Genomic DNA, 21,689 nt, shown 5'->3' on the forward strand with positions numbered 1-21,689 from the left:
TCAGTGTGCCCTCCAAATCTTGGACTGATTCACCTGTGATGACTCTTATTTATTCATTCATTTATTCAACAAATATTCATTGAACACATTCTATATTCCAAGCCCTCTTCTAGATTTCGGGGATATATATCAGCAACCAAAATTGACAAAGATTCATAACATCATGGAACTTACATTATAGTGTGGGAGGGAGAGAGTAACAATAAGTAATAAGCATGATATACAAGTAGATTATATGATATGTTAGAAGATCATCAAGCCAAAGAGAAACAAGAGCATAGAGGGAGGTCAGGGAACCCAAGGAGAAGGACCAGACAGAGCCATCTCCCCGTGCCTTCTCCACAGTCTGCACTCTTCCCACCATCATGGAAAACTTCACAGTCTAATATTTCTTATTTCACTGTGATCTTCATTGACAAGGTCATTATTCAACAAATATAAATGACTCTAACTCAAAACCAAAAAAAAAAAAATCCAATTAAAGAGAGATTTCAAAACAAGGTACAGTGAATTAGTGAATTATTCACAATAAAACTGGGATCTCAATCAACATGAAGAGCAAAGTCAAAGTGCTGTAGAGCTGGAAGATGGAAAATGCCTAATGGGGCTCCTCCAGCTGGACCTTGAGCTGTGCCCTGAGCTTTCCTGCTGCACCAACCAGAGGCTGACACGATGATGGGCGGATGATCCTTTCCTCTCTCTGGGGCCTCAAAAGCCTTCCCTTGGCCTCTGTCCTGTCCCAGGCCCCCAGCTCTGGCCAAAACAGAAAGTTAGGTCCAATGTGGTTTAGAAGGGCTGGCAGCCCCAGTCTCTCTCACCCACATACCTGTGTCTCTCTTCTGGTCTCCTTCTTCTCCCAGGACCCCTGTTACGTCTTATCTTTAGTCTGACCCTCATTTCTATCCATTCTTTCCTTCAAGTAAAATTTAGTGAACACCTACTCTGTGCCAAGCCCCTTGCTAGCACAAGGAACACAGAGCTGGGTGACACAGGGCCCCTGCTGAAGGAGCCCACATCCTAGGACAGACAAGCCCATAAAACTTCACAAGTGGCTAAGATGAATGCTTTGACAGGGATTGTGCAAAAGGCTAGGTGAACACTTGGTGGAGAAATTATACTCCAGGAAAACTGAGCAATAGACATAGTCCTTGCCCCTGCCCTCTTCCAGGCTGGGAGCCCCTCTGAACACTCCTGTGTTTGCATCCACTGTCATCCTTTCTACTTTGTGCTGTAAGTGTGCGTTTTCTCAGCTGGCCTCGCCACCAGACGGTGAGATGTCTAGCAGGACCTGAGCTTCCTTAATAGTCCTTGTATCCTGAGCACATAGCCCAGAGGATGACTCAGAATATGTTATTAGTTCCTGTGTTCGATGACTTTTGGGCTGGGCTTCCAAAGATGAGTCAGAGTTCAACAGGTGGGGGAGGGAAGAGTAAACTCAATCATGCTGTGCCTTCGTCCCCACTGCCAGCTATTCAGGATGAAAGCCACAAATTAGCCAAAGGAATGAACCACTAATAGTGGAATTTCAGGCATTGGAGGAGGCAGAGAAGTGGGGCAGGTGAACTTCCCAATGCCTTCCCTCATAATTAAAGTCCCCTCCGATATGTTTTCAGCAGTATGTGAAAGATTTTTAGACAGGTGGTCTAATTGTGTCCCCATGAGGAGAAATGCTTCCAGTCCCCCATCATAGCCCCAGATGTATGATCTAGTCCAAGACTGTATGCAGCCTCAGTCAAAGCGTATTCCTCTCTAGGCTGATTACTTTATTTGTAAAATGAGAGAATTGGACTAGATGACATTTACATTCCTGCCAATCCCAAGTTCTAAGTTTCTCTGGTTCTGAAGGGATCTGCTTAGGTAGGGAAACCTGAGGCTCTCCCCCAGTTGATTACAAAGTGAAAAACAAAAGCCTCAAAGTCATTCACATGTCCCACCGATTGCGTTCATGGCTTCTCTGGCCTTCGTTATAAAAACACTTACCATAAATCAGGCCCCACCTGCTTATCTGCTTATTTGATCATTACTACCCCCTAATGTTCTTATTTAAAAAATTTTTGAAGTACAGTCTGGAGAGGTTAAACAGAGCTATTGATCCACAGCTACTAAGTGCCAAAGTCAGGGCACAATTTTTTCCTTCCAAATCACCAGACCTCTGATGGGAAAGGCCCACATCCCATTACTTCACCCACATTGACATTCATCCAGCCCATCTGGCTCCAGACGCTGGGTTTTAGAGCTGGAGAAGATCCAGGATTTTCCCCCTGGTCTTCTTCATAAGTTAAGATCAGAGGCAGGGCTGCCAACAAATACACAAAGAGACCACAAACAATTCAGACCTGTTTGGGTGGATGACAGCAGATTGGAGGCTTAGCTAGGTATTTGTGCATAAAAGGTCCTCACTGTATTTTTATTGAGTGACTAAATGGGTGAATGGGGGATGGACTGATGGATGATGGCTGGATGATGGATGGATGAGAGTAGCGATTTAGTCTCTTCCCTTGTTAGATGTCAGCTTCCAAAAAGACGTGACCCACCTATACAAGGGAAACACAAGATATTGCTGTCAGCCCCTGGGAGTGTCTCCAGGCAGGACTGATTTTAAAGGAAGGCAAGCGAGATGCCCAGGATACAAAATTTAAGGAGGCACTCCTTATCCATGAATTTTGCTTTCCTAGGCACCTCCCTTGCCTCACTGTGCTCGACTCCCTCACTTTTCCCCTCCTTTTCTGGTTCACATTATTCTGACATCTTCAGCCTAGTGTTTGTCAACCCGGGCTGCACAATAGAATCATCCAAGAGGCTTTTTTTAAAAATACCCAAATGGGAGCTCAGCCTGCCAAGTCGAATCAGAAACTCTGGTAGGGGGACCCAAGTGGCAACATTTGTTGCAAGCCCCCAGCTCCAACTTGCAGCCAGGGTTGAGAGCCACGGCTCTGCTCCTCCTGATCAGTGACCCAGTTTCAGGCTGTTTTCTGCGGCATCATTCTCACCTGTGCCATCTTCTGTATCAGACGCTACGGAGCAGGCTCCCCTCTGCTCCCGCTGGGCTCTTGTAGGGGTGATTAGTGAAACATCTCTTTCCGTTTTTACTCACAGCCCCCACTTTGCCCTGAGATGATGCTACGTCCATAGACGCCAGCCTCAAGATTAATACTATAAAACATAATTGTTTGCATTTATTAAAGGCTCACAGTCTGCCAGCGGCGTGCTGAACTCTTTATAGGTGTTTCACTTATCATTCTGTTAACCCCGTGAAGTAGACTCCATATTTAACTCGGATTTTGGAAATTAGGTAAGAGAGGAACAGAGAGGGAAGGAACTTGCCCTAAATCATACAGCTAAGAAGTGGAAGAATTAGAATTCCAATGCAGGGGCATGGCCCCTGGGGCCAGCCCCTTCACTGCTGTGCTTGGTCCCTGTCACCAAGGTGTTGCCTCAGTCAAGCCTGGTCAACCTGGAGTCTTGGAAGGCATGGGTGCGTTCTTTCTCTTGGTGCAAAGACTGTCACTTGTGTCTACTCCGTGGACACTCCAGGAGCAACACAGCTTACATCGCCAGTTGGAACCTGTTTTCAGAACATCCTTTCTCTCATTTCATCCTTCCTGGTCCCGCAGCCCCAGAACCTAGGTATGATCATCTCCTACTTCACCTAGTGTTAGAGGTTATATCACTCACCAAGGTCACACGACTTGTCCCAGTAGTTGAATTCTGACCCGAATCCCTCCGATAGGAAAGTCCTAGCTTTTCCCTCTACGCCAGGTGAGAAGAGCTGCTATGCGTCAATGGGCAGAGACAGCTAGTGGAGGGAGTGAGAATTAAGCTGGGATGTGAAGACAAGGTAGAATTCAGCTATGTAGTTGGAAGAAGGAGGGAGTCCTGAGCAGGAGGAACAGGGTGAGCAATGGCGTGGAGGTGGGACTCAGTGGAGCATTACAGACGTGGCCAATAGCACACTTAGCTAGGACTGGTAATTTACATAGTGCTGCTGTGACTGGGGGATTGGAGGTGCGTGCAGACACACTGGGAAGATTATCAAAAGCCAAGCTTATTATGCAGGCATCAGGGAGTCACTGAGCAGGCAAGTGATGTGTACAAGGCAGGGTTAATAGAGTATAAATTATCAGGATGAATTGGACAGGAGAATAAGGGAGGAGCCACGTGAGAAGGTGAGTTTGGGAGTGATTGCAAGGAGCCACGTGAGAAGTCAGGATGGTGGCTGGGAAAATGGAAAGCGAGGAAGAGAGATGAGAGATCTAACAGAGAACATTCTGCAGGGCTGGTCTGCTGACTAGCTGTGGGGATTAAAGGAATGAGGTGCATCAAAGATGACTCATTAAACGTCAGGTGTCTGCTGCCAGGACAGGAGCTGCAAAGGTTTAGGGCCTCTGCCCCTGTGAAGCGTACCGTGCAGAAGGGGATACCCATGGGCAAACAGGTCAGCTCAGGTGATAGCCCCTTTTGTACAAGCATCCCCAGGCACCATTAGGACACATGGGTTTCTGTGGCAAAGACCTAGCCAATGAAGACAAATTTCAAGCTCACTGTGACCCAGCCATGTGACATCAAGGAGGAAGTGGTGACCTCAGCAGTGGGGTGACTTGGAGAAGATGCACCGACCATACTGATGGTTAGGGGAAGGGCCTTCCAGGCAGAGAGAACAACACATACAAAGGCATAGAAGGTTTCCATGGCATGGCGTGCTTTAAACTCTGAGATTTTAATGCTGAATAAATTGCAGAAGGGCAGAACAGAAACAGGAAAGTCTGTTTTAGGGAAACAAATCATGAGAGTAATGGTTAAAAGCACAGATCTGGAATCAAAAGGACATGGACCCGTTTCCAGGAGCAGACTCCAGACAAGCGACTCTACCTCTCTGAGCCTGGTTTTTTCATCTGCATAGTGTGAATTGTGTTACTTACAGTAGAGTGTTTTGAGAGGATTAAATAAGCACTTAGCCTCGGAGCTGCACGTACATTCATGCACTAAATAATAGTTGGGGTTGTTCTCATCGTGGTTGAGTTTAGGCATCAGTGACTTGTCTGTGAAAATGCCCACCAGGCAGTTAGACATAGGGGAAATGATGTGCATCCCAAGGTCAAGGCAAGGTAGCCCCAAGAACATCAGGTCCATCAAGGGGCCTGGATGTCAGGAAAAGGCCAGAGCCTAAGGACTGAGTGTCTGGAATATTGTAAAGTGTCTATGCTTCATGCAGGGGGAGGACTAGGAGCCGCCACTGAGAGAGAAGGTGGGACCAGGTCTGCGTGGTCTCGTGGAAGCCAAAGGGGAGAACTCAAGTGGATCAGGAGCAAATACCTGCTCAGGAAGTTTCCAGGTGAACTCTGACAGAGTCATCCCTATGGAATGGCTAGTACTGAGAAAGTTGTGGGGGATTGGGAGGAGAGTAGTGGGAGAGAGAAGATGGAGGAAGACTGTTTGAGAAAAGCAGGTGACCTGAGTTCTAGGCCCCACTTGGCAAATGACTCCATCCTTTTGGGAAGGTCACACACCCTTTCTACGCCTTTTCCCTCACCTGTAACATGAGGATGTTAGACAAGATGCTGTCTAAACTCCTCTCCTGCTCTCAGCAGCAGACCAGCCTGAGGAACATTGTGGGGAGAAGGTTAGGGAAGACCTGCTATGAGAGACGTTGCAGAGATTTTACTTTCTTCCCTTTTTCTCTATTGGCCACTGCTACTTCCTGGGGGAAGAAACATGCGCTAGGCAGCCTGTAAGTTGGCACCCAGTGATCTCCACCTCCTGTGTCCCTACCCTTATGTAATTCTCTCCCCTTGTATGGGGTGGCCTGGCTCCTAGTGGAGTGCTTCTAATGAATAAAATACGGTGAAAGGGTGAGATGTCACTTCTGAGATGACAAAGAGCCTCCAAGGCTCTGTAACTTACAGACTGGCTTTCATCTGGCATGTTTTCTTGCGCGTTCTGACTCACTCACTCTGGGGAAAGCTGGCTGCCCGATTGTGAGTTGCCCTGTGGAGCTGTCCTCATGGCCAAGAGCTGAGGGAGGCCCCCAGCCAGTGGTGAGTGAAGTCTAACAGTCCATGAGGATCTGAATTCTGCTAACCACCACATGAGTCCCCCAAGTTGAGCTTCCAGATGAGACCACAGCCCTGGCAGGCTTTGGAATCTTGCTAGAGGTCCTGAGTCAGAGGCACCCAACTGGGCTGTTTTTGGATTCCTGGGATTCGACAGAAACCATGAAATAATGACTGTTTTTGTTTTTGTTTTTGTTTTTAAAGCCATTACACTTGGTGGTAGGGGTGGGGTGATTTATACACAACACTGCATAATTGCAAGCTCCATTATTGCAAACAGAACAATGGGGCTGCATTTTTTTTTGAAGAAAAGGAGACAGTAACTCTAGGAAGAAAAGAGAAGAGTGGGAGAAGCATTTGAGGCAGAAGGAATGGCATGTGCCAGTCTCAGACTTGGGCCTCATTGGCCATGATGCTCAAGTCCCCACTTAGAGCCTAGCATGAAGTTGGTCCTCTGTACTTGCTTAATGCATTGTATCATGGTGAATTCATCATTGTCACCTCCCTACAATCCTTGTAAAATGCTTATTGTGCTCAACTCTCATTTCCCCAAACTCATCCTATCATTCCTATTCAAAAATAGTTTGCCAAGTCTCTCGAGATTTTTCAGGAATGTATGCCAGGCCTACTGATTTGCATGCATGAAGACATACAAAAATCTTTTTGTTAGGGGCTGTTGTGATATGTTCTTTTGAAACCTCTTCCTTAATTTTCTTCTGTAGACCAATTTAACTAATGGGCCAGGTGTCTTGATCCTGAGAGAACTATCATTAATTTCCTACCCAGCTTCATTTATAAGAACTAGCCTCATAGTCTCTTCATGTTGTCTTTGCTCTGCTGACATATTTGCTGAAAGCTTGCTCTGCACTTTTTCACATATGATGGGATTTCCATTTGAGTGTAGAATCCACTAGCAGAACTAGGTGACCACCCTCTAGTATAGATGAGTAAATCTCATTATGTCCATCTTCTTCTTTGTCCAGTATTTATACCTAGACTTCTCAGCCTCCTTTGCAGTTCAGTTGGAATTCAAGTGACTAGTTCTGGCCAATAAGCTGTAAACAGAAGGGATGTGTTGTCCTATCTGTTTGAAGGCAGTTAAGAGTGGGAGTGGATTCTTTGTGATCTCTATTCTCCTGCTGAGATGCCCACAGAGGCCACAAATTAACATGGAAGTAGTGCAAGATGTAAGTAGTCTGGATTGCTGAGTCACTATATGGAGAACAATCACCCTACCCTAGACTTTAAGTGAGCAAGAAAGAAACATTGGCCATGTTAAATCACTGAAATTTGAGGGGTTATTTGTTACACAGCATAGTCTAGCTTATACTGACAAAGGGATGCCTAAAATAAGGGATGTGACAGAAAATCTCAAAAAAAAAACAATGGTACTAAATGAGACCAGAGAGATCAGAAGGGCTCCACTCTTGTTGGGGACCCATGGACCATGTTAAGGATGTGAATGGGATAGTTTAAAAGGGCATATGGCAGGGGTGACATAAACAAAGAGAGAGCACACTTGCTTCTGATTGGGGAATGATGTGATGATGGGTATGTTTTATTTTAATTGAAATATAGTTGATTTACAATGTTGTGTTAGTTTCTACTGTACTGCATAGTGACTCAGATATATATATATATATTTTTTCATATTCTTTTCCATTATGGTTTATTACAGGACATTGAATTTAGTTCCCTGTACTTTTGGTAGGACCTTGTTGTTTATCTACTTTATATATAGTAGTGTGTATCTACTAATCCCAAACCCCTAATTTATCCCTTCCCCCTCCTCTTTGGTAACCATAAGTTTGTTTTCTGTGTCTGTGAGTCAGTTTCTGTTTTGTAAATAAGTTCATTTGGGCCATTTTTTTAGATTCCACATATAAGTGATAACATATGATATTTGTCTTTCTTTGTCTGACTTAGTTCACTTAGTATGATAATCTCTAGGTCCATCCATGTTGCTGCAAATGGCATTATTTCTTTCTTTTTTATGGCTGAGTAGTATTCCATTGTATATATGTGCCACATCTTTATCCAATCATCTGTCAATGGGCATTTAGGTTGCTTCCACATTTTGGCTATTGTAAATAGTGCTGCTATGAACATCAGGGTGCATGTATCTTTTCAAATTGGAGTTTTCTCTGGATATATGCCCATGAGTGGGATTGCTGGATCATATGGTAACTCTTTTTAGTTTTTTTAAGGACTCTCCATACTTTTTTCCATAGTGGCTGCACCAAATTACATTCCCAGTTGGTGGATGTAAGTTGGAGTCCAGATGAGGAGTGGCTGTAGCTTAGATAAAGATGGCGGCAGGATCAATGACAAGAAGTGGATGGATTCCAACTACACTCATGGATAGAATCAGCAAAAATTTGTGATTGATTCGATCAGCAGTAAGATGGAGAGATATCAAAATATCCCAGGTTCTCAGCTAAGCATGCAGTGGTGCCAGGCACAGACCAGATGTGGTAAGAGGGGTGGGCACGTAGGGGATGGTGGTAAATCCAGCTTTAGACATATTAAGTAGAAATTGAATGTGACGCAGCCGCATGGTGAAGATAAGTGGAAACTTGAAGATAAAGGTGGATGTCTAGAAGTCAAGGATAAGAGGTATAAGTGTCTGTCATCAGCTAAGAGATGGCTGTCAAAGATGCGTACATGAAGGAGACAGTATCTAGGGGAGAAATGTAGGGGGAAAGGATTTAATTTCAGTTTAGCCAACACTTTCTTTGTGCCAGGTCCAGCTAGATAGTGGGAATACAAAGTGAATAAGATGTAGTGCCTGGGGTCTGCTAGATCATTAAGTATGGTGTGATGCGATACGATTCCAGCCAGTGGGGAGGAAGGGAGGCTCTCTAAGCCTTGATCTGCCATCATCCTAGGAGCCCCTCTTTCACTGTGCAGCATCTTGTCTTCATTAAGGCTTTAGTATTCCTCCTCTCAGTCATCAAACAGCCATGAGATGGAGATTCTTCTGCGCTTTCCACCCAGCCTGTGCAGACCCAGGCTCTACTCCTTTGCCTCCTGTGGATCTGCCCCTGCAAAGGAAATCCCCTTCTCAGGTTCCCCAGGCGACACTCATCACCCAAACTTAGCAGCGCTACAAAACTTTCGACTGCAGCCAGCCTCATCAGAAAAGTGAAACTAAATGAACTTGCTGCATTACGCAGCTGTCCCCATTAGTAATGAAATCCTTTTATTACAAGGGATTAGTTTAAAACATGTTATTAAACAGATCAAAATGAGCCATGGCAATGAAAGTCGTTAAAATGCAAGGCATATGAGAGAACAGCTTTCCCCCTGAAATAAGAGAAGTCTGAAAGTTACGATTGGAATGATTTTATGTGGGAGGAAAATGAGAGTTATGTGTCATGGGCATAACCAGATGGAGGACCAATGGCTACAGCTTAAAATGGTGGGGCTCCCCTAGTCGGAATCGGGGGATGCTAAAAAGAACAGCCCCTGTGTGACTTAAAGGGAAGGGCATGGCGGCTGAGTGGAGATGGATGCAGGGGCTGGGAAAAACCCAGCAGCAGGCAGGCTATTCAGTCTTGCGGTCACAGTAGTGTAGCAGTGGCTAATATGTTGTGTGTTTACCATGTGTTACCCTTTTGCTAAATGCTGCACTTGTACATCTTCTGAAATCCTTGCAGCAACTGATGAAGTGAGTAACATTATCATCCCCATTTTATGGACCAGGAAGCTGAGCCTCAGGGAGTTTCATTTCTTGCCCAATTCACACAGCTGGGAAGGGCTAAAAGTGGAATTTGGAATTTGAACCCGAGTCTGTCTGACTTCAGAGCACGCACTCCTAACCATTATGGTAGGAGGGAAGCACCTAATGTATTAAATATAGCCCTGCCCTGCACGGATTTACCACTGGGAGTAGGAGTGAGATTTATGAATTTAAAATGCAAGCACTCCAGTTATCAAGGGAGTGGTCCCAACTAGGGAACTCAGGCGTAGTACCCTGGGGATTCAGGTTTGGTTGGGCATGCCTCAGGACTGAGTCGATGTATGGGAGGGAAAGAGGAAGCTTACAGAAAGAACTTAACCTGAGCACACAGAGGACCCAGGGACACAACCTTCTTTCAAGGTCAGGGTTCTGCCCTTGGCAGGACAGACACAGCATGGCGTGCATCTCTAATAACACCCCCTTGTCCATGGTCCTCCCCGCCCCCTGGGCTGAGAGAGCCTGGGGAAATTTAGCTGGAGAACAAGTGTAATTTGGAATTTTAGCCTCGCAGGGGTGGACCTGGAAGTTGGTACTTCTAACATTGTAATCCCTCCCTTATACTACTGACCAATAGTTCAAGTAAAGGGGCAGCGTCCCAGGGCAGCTCATTTCCCTGGTGAGTAGAGCTGACTTCTTAGACTATTCTTTCTCATGTAGAAGAGAAATATGTCTGGCTGGCACTTTCATAGTGACCATTGCTTCTGTCCGTTCGCCTTACAAAATCATTCTTCAATGTGATCAATTGACTATTTGCAAAGAAGAATCACGTTCCTTCTTCAGCGCCCATTCGACAGGGGAGCACTCCTCCAGCTTCTTGAATTTCAGTGCCCTTAATATCAGGTTGCTTTTCTTGAGACATGGATGACTTTGTCAATGCCTCACTTAAAGGGTGAGGACCAGAAGCGGGCATCACGCTTCAGGAGGTGCTGTCAGACCAGAGACCATCTAGAACCCCTGCTTGTAATAACACACGCTCAGCTTCCACTCCTCACAGCACTGCACTCCTCAGTAAACAAGCCTTTGCCCCCACACACTCCTGCGAAGTCACGCCACCCGCCTCCAATCCCTGTGCGCTTGGTTTCTGGACCCAATGTTAATCTCTGCTAAACGAGTTGACCCTTGGATCCTGACTCTGTCATCTGACATAATTGCCATCCTTGCCACTGCCTTGTCATCTGCAAATCTGATGAGCAAGAGCTCGTTGTATTTTTCCGAGTCATTGACAGAAACACGGGATTTGTCAGGTCAAGAACAGGGGCCTAGGGTGGGGCCCTGATGCTGGCTCAACTGACTGGCTCCAGATGTCTAGACACTGAGACGTGGAAGAATGGATCTGCGATGTCAAGTTCACCAAAGGGCAAAGTCTGAGTCAAAAGGTCAGATTGGGATGTGTTTCTGCCTTGAAGCCTGTGATGGTCAGTCACTCCGTGACAATTTCCTGTACTCCCATGTCTTGGCATCAGCAGCCTGAGAAGTCCCCTCCACTCTCAGGTGACCGGGGCTGAACATGCTGTTTTCAAAATTTAAAAAGAAGTGGATAATATGGTTCAGGAATATTTGCATGAAGACAAGTTAGCATGCCTGGTTTCTCTGTTTTGATATGGGCATCCTGGACCCAAAGGCAATTCCAACACGTCCTGACCCTCAAGCTGTCCAATGAAAGAAGAAGATACATAGTCCAGTGGTTGTCATCTGTGTGATAAGTGCTCTTCTTCACAAGGGTGGACAGATTGCTGTGGGACCCTGCGTGGGAGATACTAACTCTCCAGAAGGAACTATTAAAGCCTTCACCTTCTGAGCTAGGTGTTGAAGGCAGAATGGGAGTTGGCTTGGTGGAGAAAGGAGAGAGTTGTTCTAGGCGGAGGGCACAAAGACATGGGCAGGAAAGAGACGTGGCCCCGCTGGGAAACGGCAGGAAATCTGGGAGCGTGGGGCAAGTAGAAAACAAGGCACAAAAGTAACTTGTTCTCACCATTTCCACACTTACTGAGCTCCTAATGTGTACTGAGCTTTGTGTTTGCCTCTGGGGAATGAAAACGATATAGTCCCTGCATCAGAGAGCTTACCAGTGGGTGTTCCTGCCTAAGTGACTTACCTCCTCCGAGTCTATGTTCTCCTCGGTAAAACACAGGCAGTCAAATTCATGTTACAAAGGATAGAATAAGATAATCTTTGTAGAGTATCCAGCACAGGGCCGACTCACAGTAGGTCTGCAGGGCAAACACATAGTGAGGGTCCTCCCTGTTGGCCTTATGTGAGTTCACACGATGTGGGGCTGAGTTTCCCTGCCTCCGTCCATTGAGCTGTGGTCCCCATGATGCTTTTGGTGCAGCGTCCTGCTTCGGAGAAGGCCATTTTGGGGTCTGGAGATCCCTTTCCTCCACATCTGGATAGAGAGGCTTCCAACCCAAGCCACATTTAAGTGTCTCTGTGAAAGATCGCACTTGGTATAAAATGGCAGCATCGTTGACTCTTATCTGGAAAGAAGGTTCTAGTTTTTAAGTCGTGTCTTTTTACATCCTGTTTGGAGTCCCAGCTGGGCCTGGCCCAGATACCTGCCTGAACTTTGAGTTGTATTCTGAAAGGTGCTGTGCTGGGAATTAGACCCACCCACTGAGGACTTTGATCCCACCTGGCATGCTGGGAGCAGGTCTAACACCTAGAGACAGAGCTCAGTGTCTGACAGAGCGGGCGAGCCCAGCGAGATGAGAACAGCACAAGCAATCAGCCCCTGGGAGTCCAACAAAGGGTTAACACGGGGCCCACAGCAAAGAACCACGGGGCACTGAGTACCCACCACATGACAAATTATACAGTTGTCCCTCATTGTCTGTGGAGGGTTGGTCCCAGGAGCCCGCACAGATAACCCAAATCCAAGGATGCTCAAACTCCTTGTATAAAATGGCTAATACAGTGAACACAGTCCACCTTCCGTATCCGTGGTTTCACGTCTGCAGATTCGACCAACCCGAGATCTCAATTGGTTGAATCCCTGGGTGCAAAACCCGCGGGTACAGAGGGGCTGACTGTATGTTACAAAACGTTTCTCAAATTCTTCTGTGTCAGAAAGAGTACCGATAGTTTGTACGCCTCACCTCAGTTCAACCCCACACTAACTCTAGGACACACTGGGCACAATCTTACTTCCACAAGAGGAATTCAAGGCTCAGAAAACTTGCCAAAGGCCGCTCAGCTAGTATTTGGAGGAGTCAGGATTTGCACCTGGGCCCGACTTTGCCATCACCTGTGCTTTCACATGATGAGTGATCGTGGAAAGAGCTACCAGATTTTGAGTACCTGCTAAGTACCAAGTGCTGTGCACAGCTCGTTCGTTGAATTATCTCATTTTCTTCTCAGAATGAAAGTCCAAGGTGGTGTCATCACCAAGACCCCCAAGAAAGGGAGGATGGACCGAAGGTTTCAGTGCCCAGCTCCTGGGCACGCACCAGAGGAGACAGAGTTGAGTTTGAGCGGTTTGACTCCAGGACCAGAGGTTTCCCCACCCTTCTGGATAAGGGGACACAAGAGCAGAGAGTCCAGTGGAGGCCAGTGGCTGGGATGGACCTGCAGGGGTGGGGCAAAAGCAGCCAAGGCTGGTCCTTCTGCAGCCTCGGACAGCATGGTCACGGGCTGTGGGGCTGTCTGTCCCCTGGATCTCTCATCAAGGACACAGACATCCCCCAAAGAGCCCTTGTACTGCAGGGGGCCTGAATATGGTCTGCCGTGAAGAAAGCTGAAGGGGTCCCGCTGTGGGATCCAGAGGTAGCAACAGCTGGGACAAGAGGGTCATGCCGTGGGGGTGGGGGTGGGGCCCAGCCCACCCCAAATGGGTTAGGTTTTCTAGGTTTTAGAAAAAGGAGAGTTCCTGCCATGGCATTTCCAGTTCAAAAAAATACACATATATATACATATATATATGTCACGCTTAGGTCTCAGAGCTGATAAATCCTCTCTGAACAGCACTTGTGCCGGCTAGAGATGGAACAATAATTCTTCACTTCGTTCTTTATGGGCAAAGAAAACACAGCCACCCACTAATTGTTGTTATAAGCCTACTGCTGGGAAAAACCACAGGTCTCCCTCTCCTGGGCCCCAAACTCTGCCATTTCAAATTGTAAGCAGTGATTCCAACTCTTCTTTGAAATACAAATCTGCCTCCACGGGCCTGTCTCGGCTCCGCTTTCCCTCAGTGAGCGATTCTGAGCGAGCAGTGTGGGTGTCCAATAGCAGGAGCGTGCCGCAAATGGCATGGTTTCAGCGGGGAGGAGGGGCATGGGGTTTACCACCCTCGCGGCACGCCATCTATTTGCACAGGGCAGGGGGTGACTGGACCTTTCAGAGGCCAAAGAGATGCCCAGGGCTGTGAATCTGCAAAACAGCAGCAATTATGAGGCTCTCAGAAAGGACCTCTTCACCCTTTCTTCAATGCAGACCCGTATTCAGACCTCCCGCAGTGCCAGGGCTCTTTGGGGGATGTCTGTGCCCTCGATGAGGAATCAAAGGGAAAACTCCACACCCTGTGACTGTGCTGTCCAAGGCCACAGAAGGACCAGCATTTGAAAAGCCGATGACCACTCTCCAGCCTGGGAGCCCTGCCACTCTAGGAACTTCCAACTGACCGCTGGGCACAGACTCTAGAGGGAAGGATGTGGATTCTGGATGCAGATGGGTCTCTGTCAAGGTCAGCTGCGTGATGGTGGGTGTGTCACTTAACCTCCCTGAGCCTAATTTTCTCCTGCTTGTCTTCCTCCTGATGGAAAGACACCACTTTCTACCTTAGAGGTGGAACAGAAATAGTATGCACATAGAGTGCCCAGCATACAGTAAGCACCTAATTATTGTTCATGGCATCAGCAGCAGCAGCAGCAGCATGTGTGTGATGAGAATCAATGCAACCAACTCCTAACAAAATTTTGCTATAGACCTACCCTATGCAAGATGCTCAATTCCTCCTACGTGCTGGACACCAAAGCCACGTTTTGATGACAGTGGAAGAGATGGATGTACCCAGGGTCAGTTGAGCTTAATTTGTTCTCTTTAAGCCTCACCTTCAGCTCACGAGCCACGCGTTCCCTTTCCCTAGTCACTGCCTCGCCGCCAACACCCACTATTTGCTATAGCAAAATTCATAGGTGACTGACATGTGCGCCACAGTTGATCATCTAAAAGCTGTTTGATGTAGATCACCTTGATGGTCCTCATGATGTTCCTGGGAAGAAAACAGAGCAAGCCTGATTGCTTGCATTTTATAGGATGTCCGAGAGGAGCACGAGGTGCAAGAGGGAGGCAAAGGTGCATGTGTGTGAAATTTGAAGTATGTAACAGGAGCCCCAGATGGTGTTTGAGCATCCATGGGAATTGTCACCCACTGACCAGGAACCAGGTGCTGGGAGTCCTGTAGAATCTGGGTATCTGGGGGACTGGCTGTGGATGAAGTACTAGAGCCAAATGGCTTTCTGAATGCTGATAAAGGAAGGAAAACATGGACTGAATGTGCCCCGGGGAATGTGTTCAGTGTTTTGCTTGCTAAGCTTACAAACACTCGCAACCACCAGGGTGTTACGTATGATCATCGACCCCATTTTAGAGATGAGAAAACCAAGGCTTAGGAAGAGTCAGTAACTGGAGCAGTCTCTGACGCAGCGAGTGAGTGATGGAGCCAGCATTTGGAGGCAGGTCTGCTAACTCCAAAGTTAGAGGCCCTACCGTGCCTTCTCCTCAACCAACCACCATCCTGACGGACCCCCGATTGTGTGTTCTTTGCTCTGGTCCACTCACTGGCTGAGGGCTTTGCTCACAGTGTCTCATTGCATGCTCCCAGTGATCTTCAAATGCTAATATCTGTGGAGAATTTTTCCAGTTTCAAAGCACCCTTCCCCAGTTATGGGCTATCAGTTAATCATCATACTAGCCTTGGAAAGAGACAAATGAGACCCAGAGAGGTGGGGGAACTTGCCCAACATCACATGCAAGAACTTGTGCCTGCAAATCCCACCTCTCTTCTGCTGTGGCCCACCTCCTCCCTCCCTTGCCCTCCCTTCCCAGATCCGATGAAGAAGGTCAGTGTCATTTCTCAGGTGGGCAAAATTAAGGCCCCGGAAATAGAATCGGTTGCACAGCCTCAGAGAAATAGAAACAGCCTCTGTTCTGAAGAATTCCCAGGATCTAGCATTTTTCTGAGGCTATTTTGTCTTCCCGCCAGTTCCCTTCCAATCACTGGTATTTAAAGATCATCCTCCACCAACAGCCAGCTCCATGCTCCAATCTGCTGTGTTTCTTATCAGTTCAAGTACCGTGCCTCTCAAGAGGCCTCTGTCCCCAGGCTTGGAGAGCCCAGGAGTGATGAGGAGCAGAGCATGAACTGCTCAGATTGGAGCCCGGAGGGAAGAGGGCCAGGTAGAGGTGAGTCCCAGTCACTTCCCTGGACCGGCAGACAGTCCCATGTTTCATGGCAGCACCGTGCAGCTGGCTGGCCCTCAAAGCCCATAGAAGCAGCTCTGGAGTTGAGAGTCCAGCAACTGTCTGTCTAGGAATTCACTAAGTAACAGAGAGAAGGACGTTCCCCTTAACGTCAGCACTGCCACGTTTCAGCCAACGCTGGTAACCATAACATCCAGCCAGCAGGGAGGGGAAAGGAGGGAACAGATACGGAGCATCCATGTGTCACAGCCACAATATGATCGCAACGATCTCTCGTGAAACCACTGTAGTTGAAAATTTACAAAAGGAGAAGAAACTGAGGCCTTGGGAAAAGTGACTTGTCTGAAGATCCCATGGCTGGAGGTGGGCTTGAATCCCAGATCTCCTGGCTCCAAAACCTTTGTGCCCTGCTCAGAAGCCCACCGGTGGGGTGTCAGCGTCCCTTGAGGAGTAAGGATGAGAAGGGCCTGCTGCTCAGAGTTCCACCCATTTGGCTGCTGAGCTGGCATTGCTCAGGGCTGTGGGGTCCCACTGTGTCCTCATCTGATATTTTGAGAAAGTAATACGGAACGTCCCTGCGTTCTTTCATAGTCTTGCGTGAAGCTCAGAAGGGACCAGTGACTTGCCCAGAGTGATGGCATCTGGCTCGGCTAAGTCCTCAGCCTTCCTCCAGAAATGGTCCTTTCTCTCTCCCAGACCATCAGTCTCTCCCAGGCTGCTGGATCACACCTTACAGCAAACAGTCTGTAATTCCTCCCAGTTAAAAAAACAATAATAATAATGAAAGGTTTTTTTTTTTTAATCTCTCTTGTTTCTGCCTCCTTTTCTGGTCATGGTCTCACTTATCAGTGCGCCTTTATAGCCAAGTTCCTCACACTTTACTCTGTGTTTTTTTTTTCCCCTCTTTTCCCCATTTTCTCTTGAACCCATTTCCCCGGCCACCCCCACGCCATGAAAACGGTGCTTTGAACTCTATATGTTTAAATCCTACAGCTCATGTTTGGGTCTCAACATTGACAATCAAAAGCATTTGACACAGTCAACTGCTTACATCCAATGCTTTTGAGGCACCTTCTTTGATTGGCTTTTGAAACGTTACGCTCTCTCGACTCTCCTTGTACTGACTGGCCAGTCTCCTGGGTTGATCTTTTCGAACTCTAAGCCCTGGAGTGTCCTAAAGCCCAGGCATCTTTTCTTCCTCCCCAGGGTATCTTATCCAGTTTCATGACTTCAAATATGACCCATATACTCACAGTTCCCAAATGTATATCTTCAGCTCAGACAGACATCACCTGACCTCCAGACTCATAAATCCAACTGCCCGTTCAATATCTCCATTCGGAACATCTAACAGACATATCAAACTCAGTACGTCCACCTCTAATTCTTATCCCCAGCCCCACAAACTACGCGGAGAAGAATGAAGGAGTCTCTATCTCAGGAAATCGCTATTTAACACTTTCGGGTGACTCAGCTCAAAACTTTAGATTCATCTTTCATCCGTCTCTTTTCTCATACTTCTCATTGACTCCTTCAGCAAATAGCTCCACCTTCAGAAATATTTCCAGCATTTGATTGTATCTCACCTCCTCCACTGCTCCTCCCAGGGTCCAAGCCACCGTTATCTCCCCTTAGAGGATCTCATTATCTCCTAAGTCTATCTTTCCACTGTGTTTCTTGTTCATCCTAGAGTCCACTCCTAATGCAGCAGCCAGAATGATTCTTTAAAAGACAGGACATAACCCGGCACTTAGCTACTACAACCTTTTAATGGTTCCTCATCTCATTTACATTGAAAGATAAAGGCTTTGCAAAGATCTGCAAGGTCCTGCAAGGTCTGCCCCCATTACCTCCTGGACCTCATCTCCAGCTCCTCTCTCTCTGGCTTGCTCTACTTCAGCCACACAGGCCAACTTTCTCTGCTTGGAACATGCTAAGCATGGTCCAGCCTCAGGGCCTTTGCACATGCTGTTTTCTCTGCTGGCAGATTCTTCCCTCAGCCACAAGGCTTACCTCCTGTTTCCCCAGAGGTCTCTGCTCAAATGTCACCTTATCAGCTGAGACTTACTTGACCAATCTCCATAAAAGAACAAACATCCCCACCGTAATCATCTGACCTTCTATATATTTACTTATCTACATCTTCATTATGTGTCTTCCATCTGTAGAGCTTAAATTCCTTAAGGACTGTTTGACTTACTGTTTTGTAACAATAATCTCAGTAGTACCTATAACATGAGAGACATTTAATAATATCTGTTGAATAAATGTGAATGAATAAATAATTAATGAAAGGTCTAGGCTCAGAATTGCCTAAGGAACATTTAAAAAATAGACTTCTTCCTTTAATATCTTATAATAGCCTATAAGGAAAAAAATATGAAAAGGAATACATATATATAATTGAATCACTATACTGTACACCAGAAATTAATGCAACATTGTAAATACTTCAATTAAATATTTCAATTTAAAAAAAAAATACAGACTTCTTAGAATACGTATTCTTGGACCCAGTAGAGACCTGGCTGAGGCAGAATCTCCCAGGGTTCCAACCTCTCTGGGCTTCAATGTCCTCAACTGTAAAATAGAGGTAATTCCTAGGGGCTGTGGTTCAGAATAAGGAAGATGATGTCTGTATAAAAGTGCTCAATGCCCTGTCAAGCACACAGAAGGTGCTTAACCATCCAGAGACTCTTCCTCTATCTGTAAAAGATTGGCTCAGGGTCGCCTGGAGGAGCAGGAGCCCTGGGACCGGGACCGGGACCGGGACCAGGACCCTGTTCCCTGGACTCTCGGTCTGCGGCTCTGCTCACGGGCCCACGCGATGGCACACTGCATCTGCCGGGGTGCTGCAGAAGCGCCTTGTCACCCCCCACCCTCCCTTCCCCCTAGCATCTAAAATGTTATTCTTCTGCATTGTGGGCCAATTCTACCGCACGCCATGTGGATCCCATTTCAAATCAGTGCCCCGGGACCTAGGGACAGATGTTCCCTTTCCCCAAGTTCCCTTTTTGCCATGGACTAGACTTGTTCCCAGTCAGTGCTCCTTAGCTGCACCCTTGAAGCGTCAGAACCACTTCCTGCCCGCTGCTCCTGAGCCCACTCCCACCCCACCCCTGCCTGGGGCACCAGTGCTCCCGGAGCACCACTGATGGAGACGGCCCCCAGACCCTCAACTGAGTAAGAAATGAGGTTCAGAGAGAAGTTCAGAGTAGAGGGAAACCGTCCTTCAACAGAATACAGACCCAGAAGCCCCGCTGCACTTATCCCATAGCACCAGCCGCCTGCTCTCCCCCATAACACCGGCATGACTTGCTATGGCCACGCCGCACATTCAGCCCTGCTACAGTTCTCTGGAACATGCATACTCCAGGCAGGGAGTATTTGAACTGGCTCAGCCCCTACCCCCTCCCATCTGGTTTAGCTTCAGCTTCAAGAGAAGGCAGAGAGGCTCAGCTTAGAGCTGTGGGAGAATTCTTCCCATGGGTGTTTTGCCAGATCTCATTTCCCCTGGGGCTCCGCCTACTGTCTGGGACCTGCATGCTCCAGCAGTATGACCACCCTCTCCGCCTCCCTCCTGCACTTCCACCTGGGAGAACACCGAGATCTCCTCCCAGGTCCGCCCTCCTCCCCAGCATCCGCTCCCACCCCCCTGCTCAAATAAAAACACACAGTCACTTTAGCTCTCTCTTTTCAATTTCTGATTCATTTCAGAGGCTCTGAAGCCAATCTTCGCAGGGTCCTACAGCACAGTCTGAGGATTAGAGCCTCACCAGACCTCATTCTCACGAAGAGGAAACATGCTCGGGTTTGAAATTTGCTTTTCCCTACCATTTATGTTCACTTTCTCCCCGTCAAAAATCAATCCTAAAGTGTATTTGTAGTTTGCAAGTGCTTTTCACACCCATCACATCATTTGATTCCCTCCACTGCCCCCAATGAACTCAGGATGATGCCCATTTTAACAGGTACCAAAGTGCAGGGAAAGTAAATAACACAGTATGTCATATGGATGAGTAAGCGGCAGGGTCAGGATGTGTAAACCGAGTGTCAGGGGGGAAGGGAAGGGTTTAATAAGATTGCCATCAGGCCTGAAAAAGGCCGACTAGTGTTTTGCTGAATTTTTTTAGTCATTTGCTGTGCTGTGTAGTGTGGCCTCTTCCTATGACTCTCCTGCTTTGAGCAATGCTTGTGTTCTGCTTGCATGTGCGCACTTGCACACATACATCCACAGACACACACACAGCCAGGGACCTGACCAAGTAGCAGGGTCCTAAACAGCAGAGCTGGAAGGCTTTCTTCCCCAAGTCCTGCTTTTCTAGACCACCAGGCAGTGCTCAAGAGAGGATCCCAGCAGGGATTCTGGGAATCAGCCAGTTCCTGGAGATGGATTTCCCAGCCCTCATCACAGGATCTACTGTGTACTTTCTGAGCTTCACTCCAACTGGGAGCCTGGAATCCCTCACACCCCTCCCTCCAATCTGCTTTCAGAGATGGTTGGGGTCTTTGCATAGCACTGCCCGACCTTAGTTTTGATAGCTAAGGAACGAGAGCTCCCTTCCCCCTCCAGCCTCCAGCCGGCAGGAGAGCTGTCCTTCATGGATGCCGTGCACTGCCATTTCCACCTCCCCCAATGTTGACTCTCTGTCATCAGGATCCACGCATTCCAGGCTAATTTGTCGGCAAGCCGAGTGTGGCGGGCATGCCTAGCTGCTCATTTGGCCGGTGCTGCCAGGCTGCCCTTCTGAAGGTTTTGTTCTTTGGCAGAAAAGGCAATTATGGAGCATCGTGGGTGGGAGAATATGCTGAAATTCTGCTCACTCCAGTCTAGGAGTTTGGTCCAGACCAGGTCTGCCTGCATGGTGGGCTTCCTTTTTGCTCCCTGGAGGTTGCAGGGACTGAGCCTCCCATCAGCCGTCCCCCGGGTGGATGGGGTGTCCTGGGGGATGCTGTCTCGCCTTGCTTGTGCCATACGCAGCAGCTGGAAATGGTCCTCTTCTCATTAGCATTGGTGGGGCATCATTTCTGGCCCCGTGTGCCCTCAAGACCTTGGTATGAGGAATCTAGACCTTCTTGGGAGACAGCGCTGCAGAAATCTGATTAATTCAGTCGGAATGCAGTTCATGGGGTCGAAAGCAAGGGAATCTGGGGACCATCGGGTACATTTTCATGATGCTCAAGTACGCCCATGTGCCTTGTGCCTAATAATGTCTTTCCAAGATGGATCATAGAAGAGACGTAAAATCAATAAAACAGCAATAGCTGTAATTGTGCTCTAATGGAAGGAACACTGGCTTCAGCGCCGGGCACCTCTGGGCTGGAATGTCAGGTCTACCTCTTACTCGCTGTGTGATCTTGGGCACGTTATGTGGCCCCTCTGCCCTCTTTCCTCAGCTGTAACATCGGGTGATGATTCCTACAGTGCAGGGCTGTTGTAAGGAATGAGTGTCACAAAACATGTGGAGCATCCAGCA

General features: G+C 47.5%; 1 long non-coding RNA gene across 1 annotated transcript in view; it reads left to right on the plus strand.

Moving 5' to 3' along the window:
• Nucleotides 1–21,689, plus strand: part of LOC140686131 (uncharacterized) — a 34,359-nt gene that overhangs the window by 2,054 nt on the left and 10,616 nt on the right. The window lies entirely within an intron of this gene.

The sequence above is a fragment of the Vicugna pacos genome, chromosome 16 (genome assembly GCF_048564905.1).
Source record: "Vicugna pacos chromosome 16, VicPac4, whole genome shotgun sequence".
NCBI lineage: Eukaryota > Metazoa > Chordata > Mammalia > Artiodactyla > Camelidae > Vicugna > Vicugna pacos.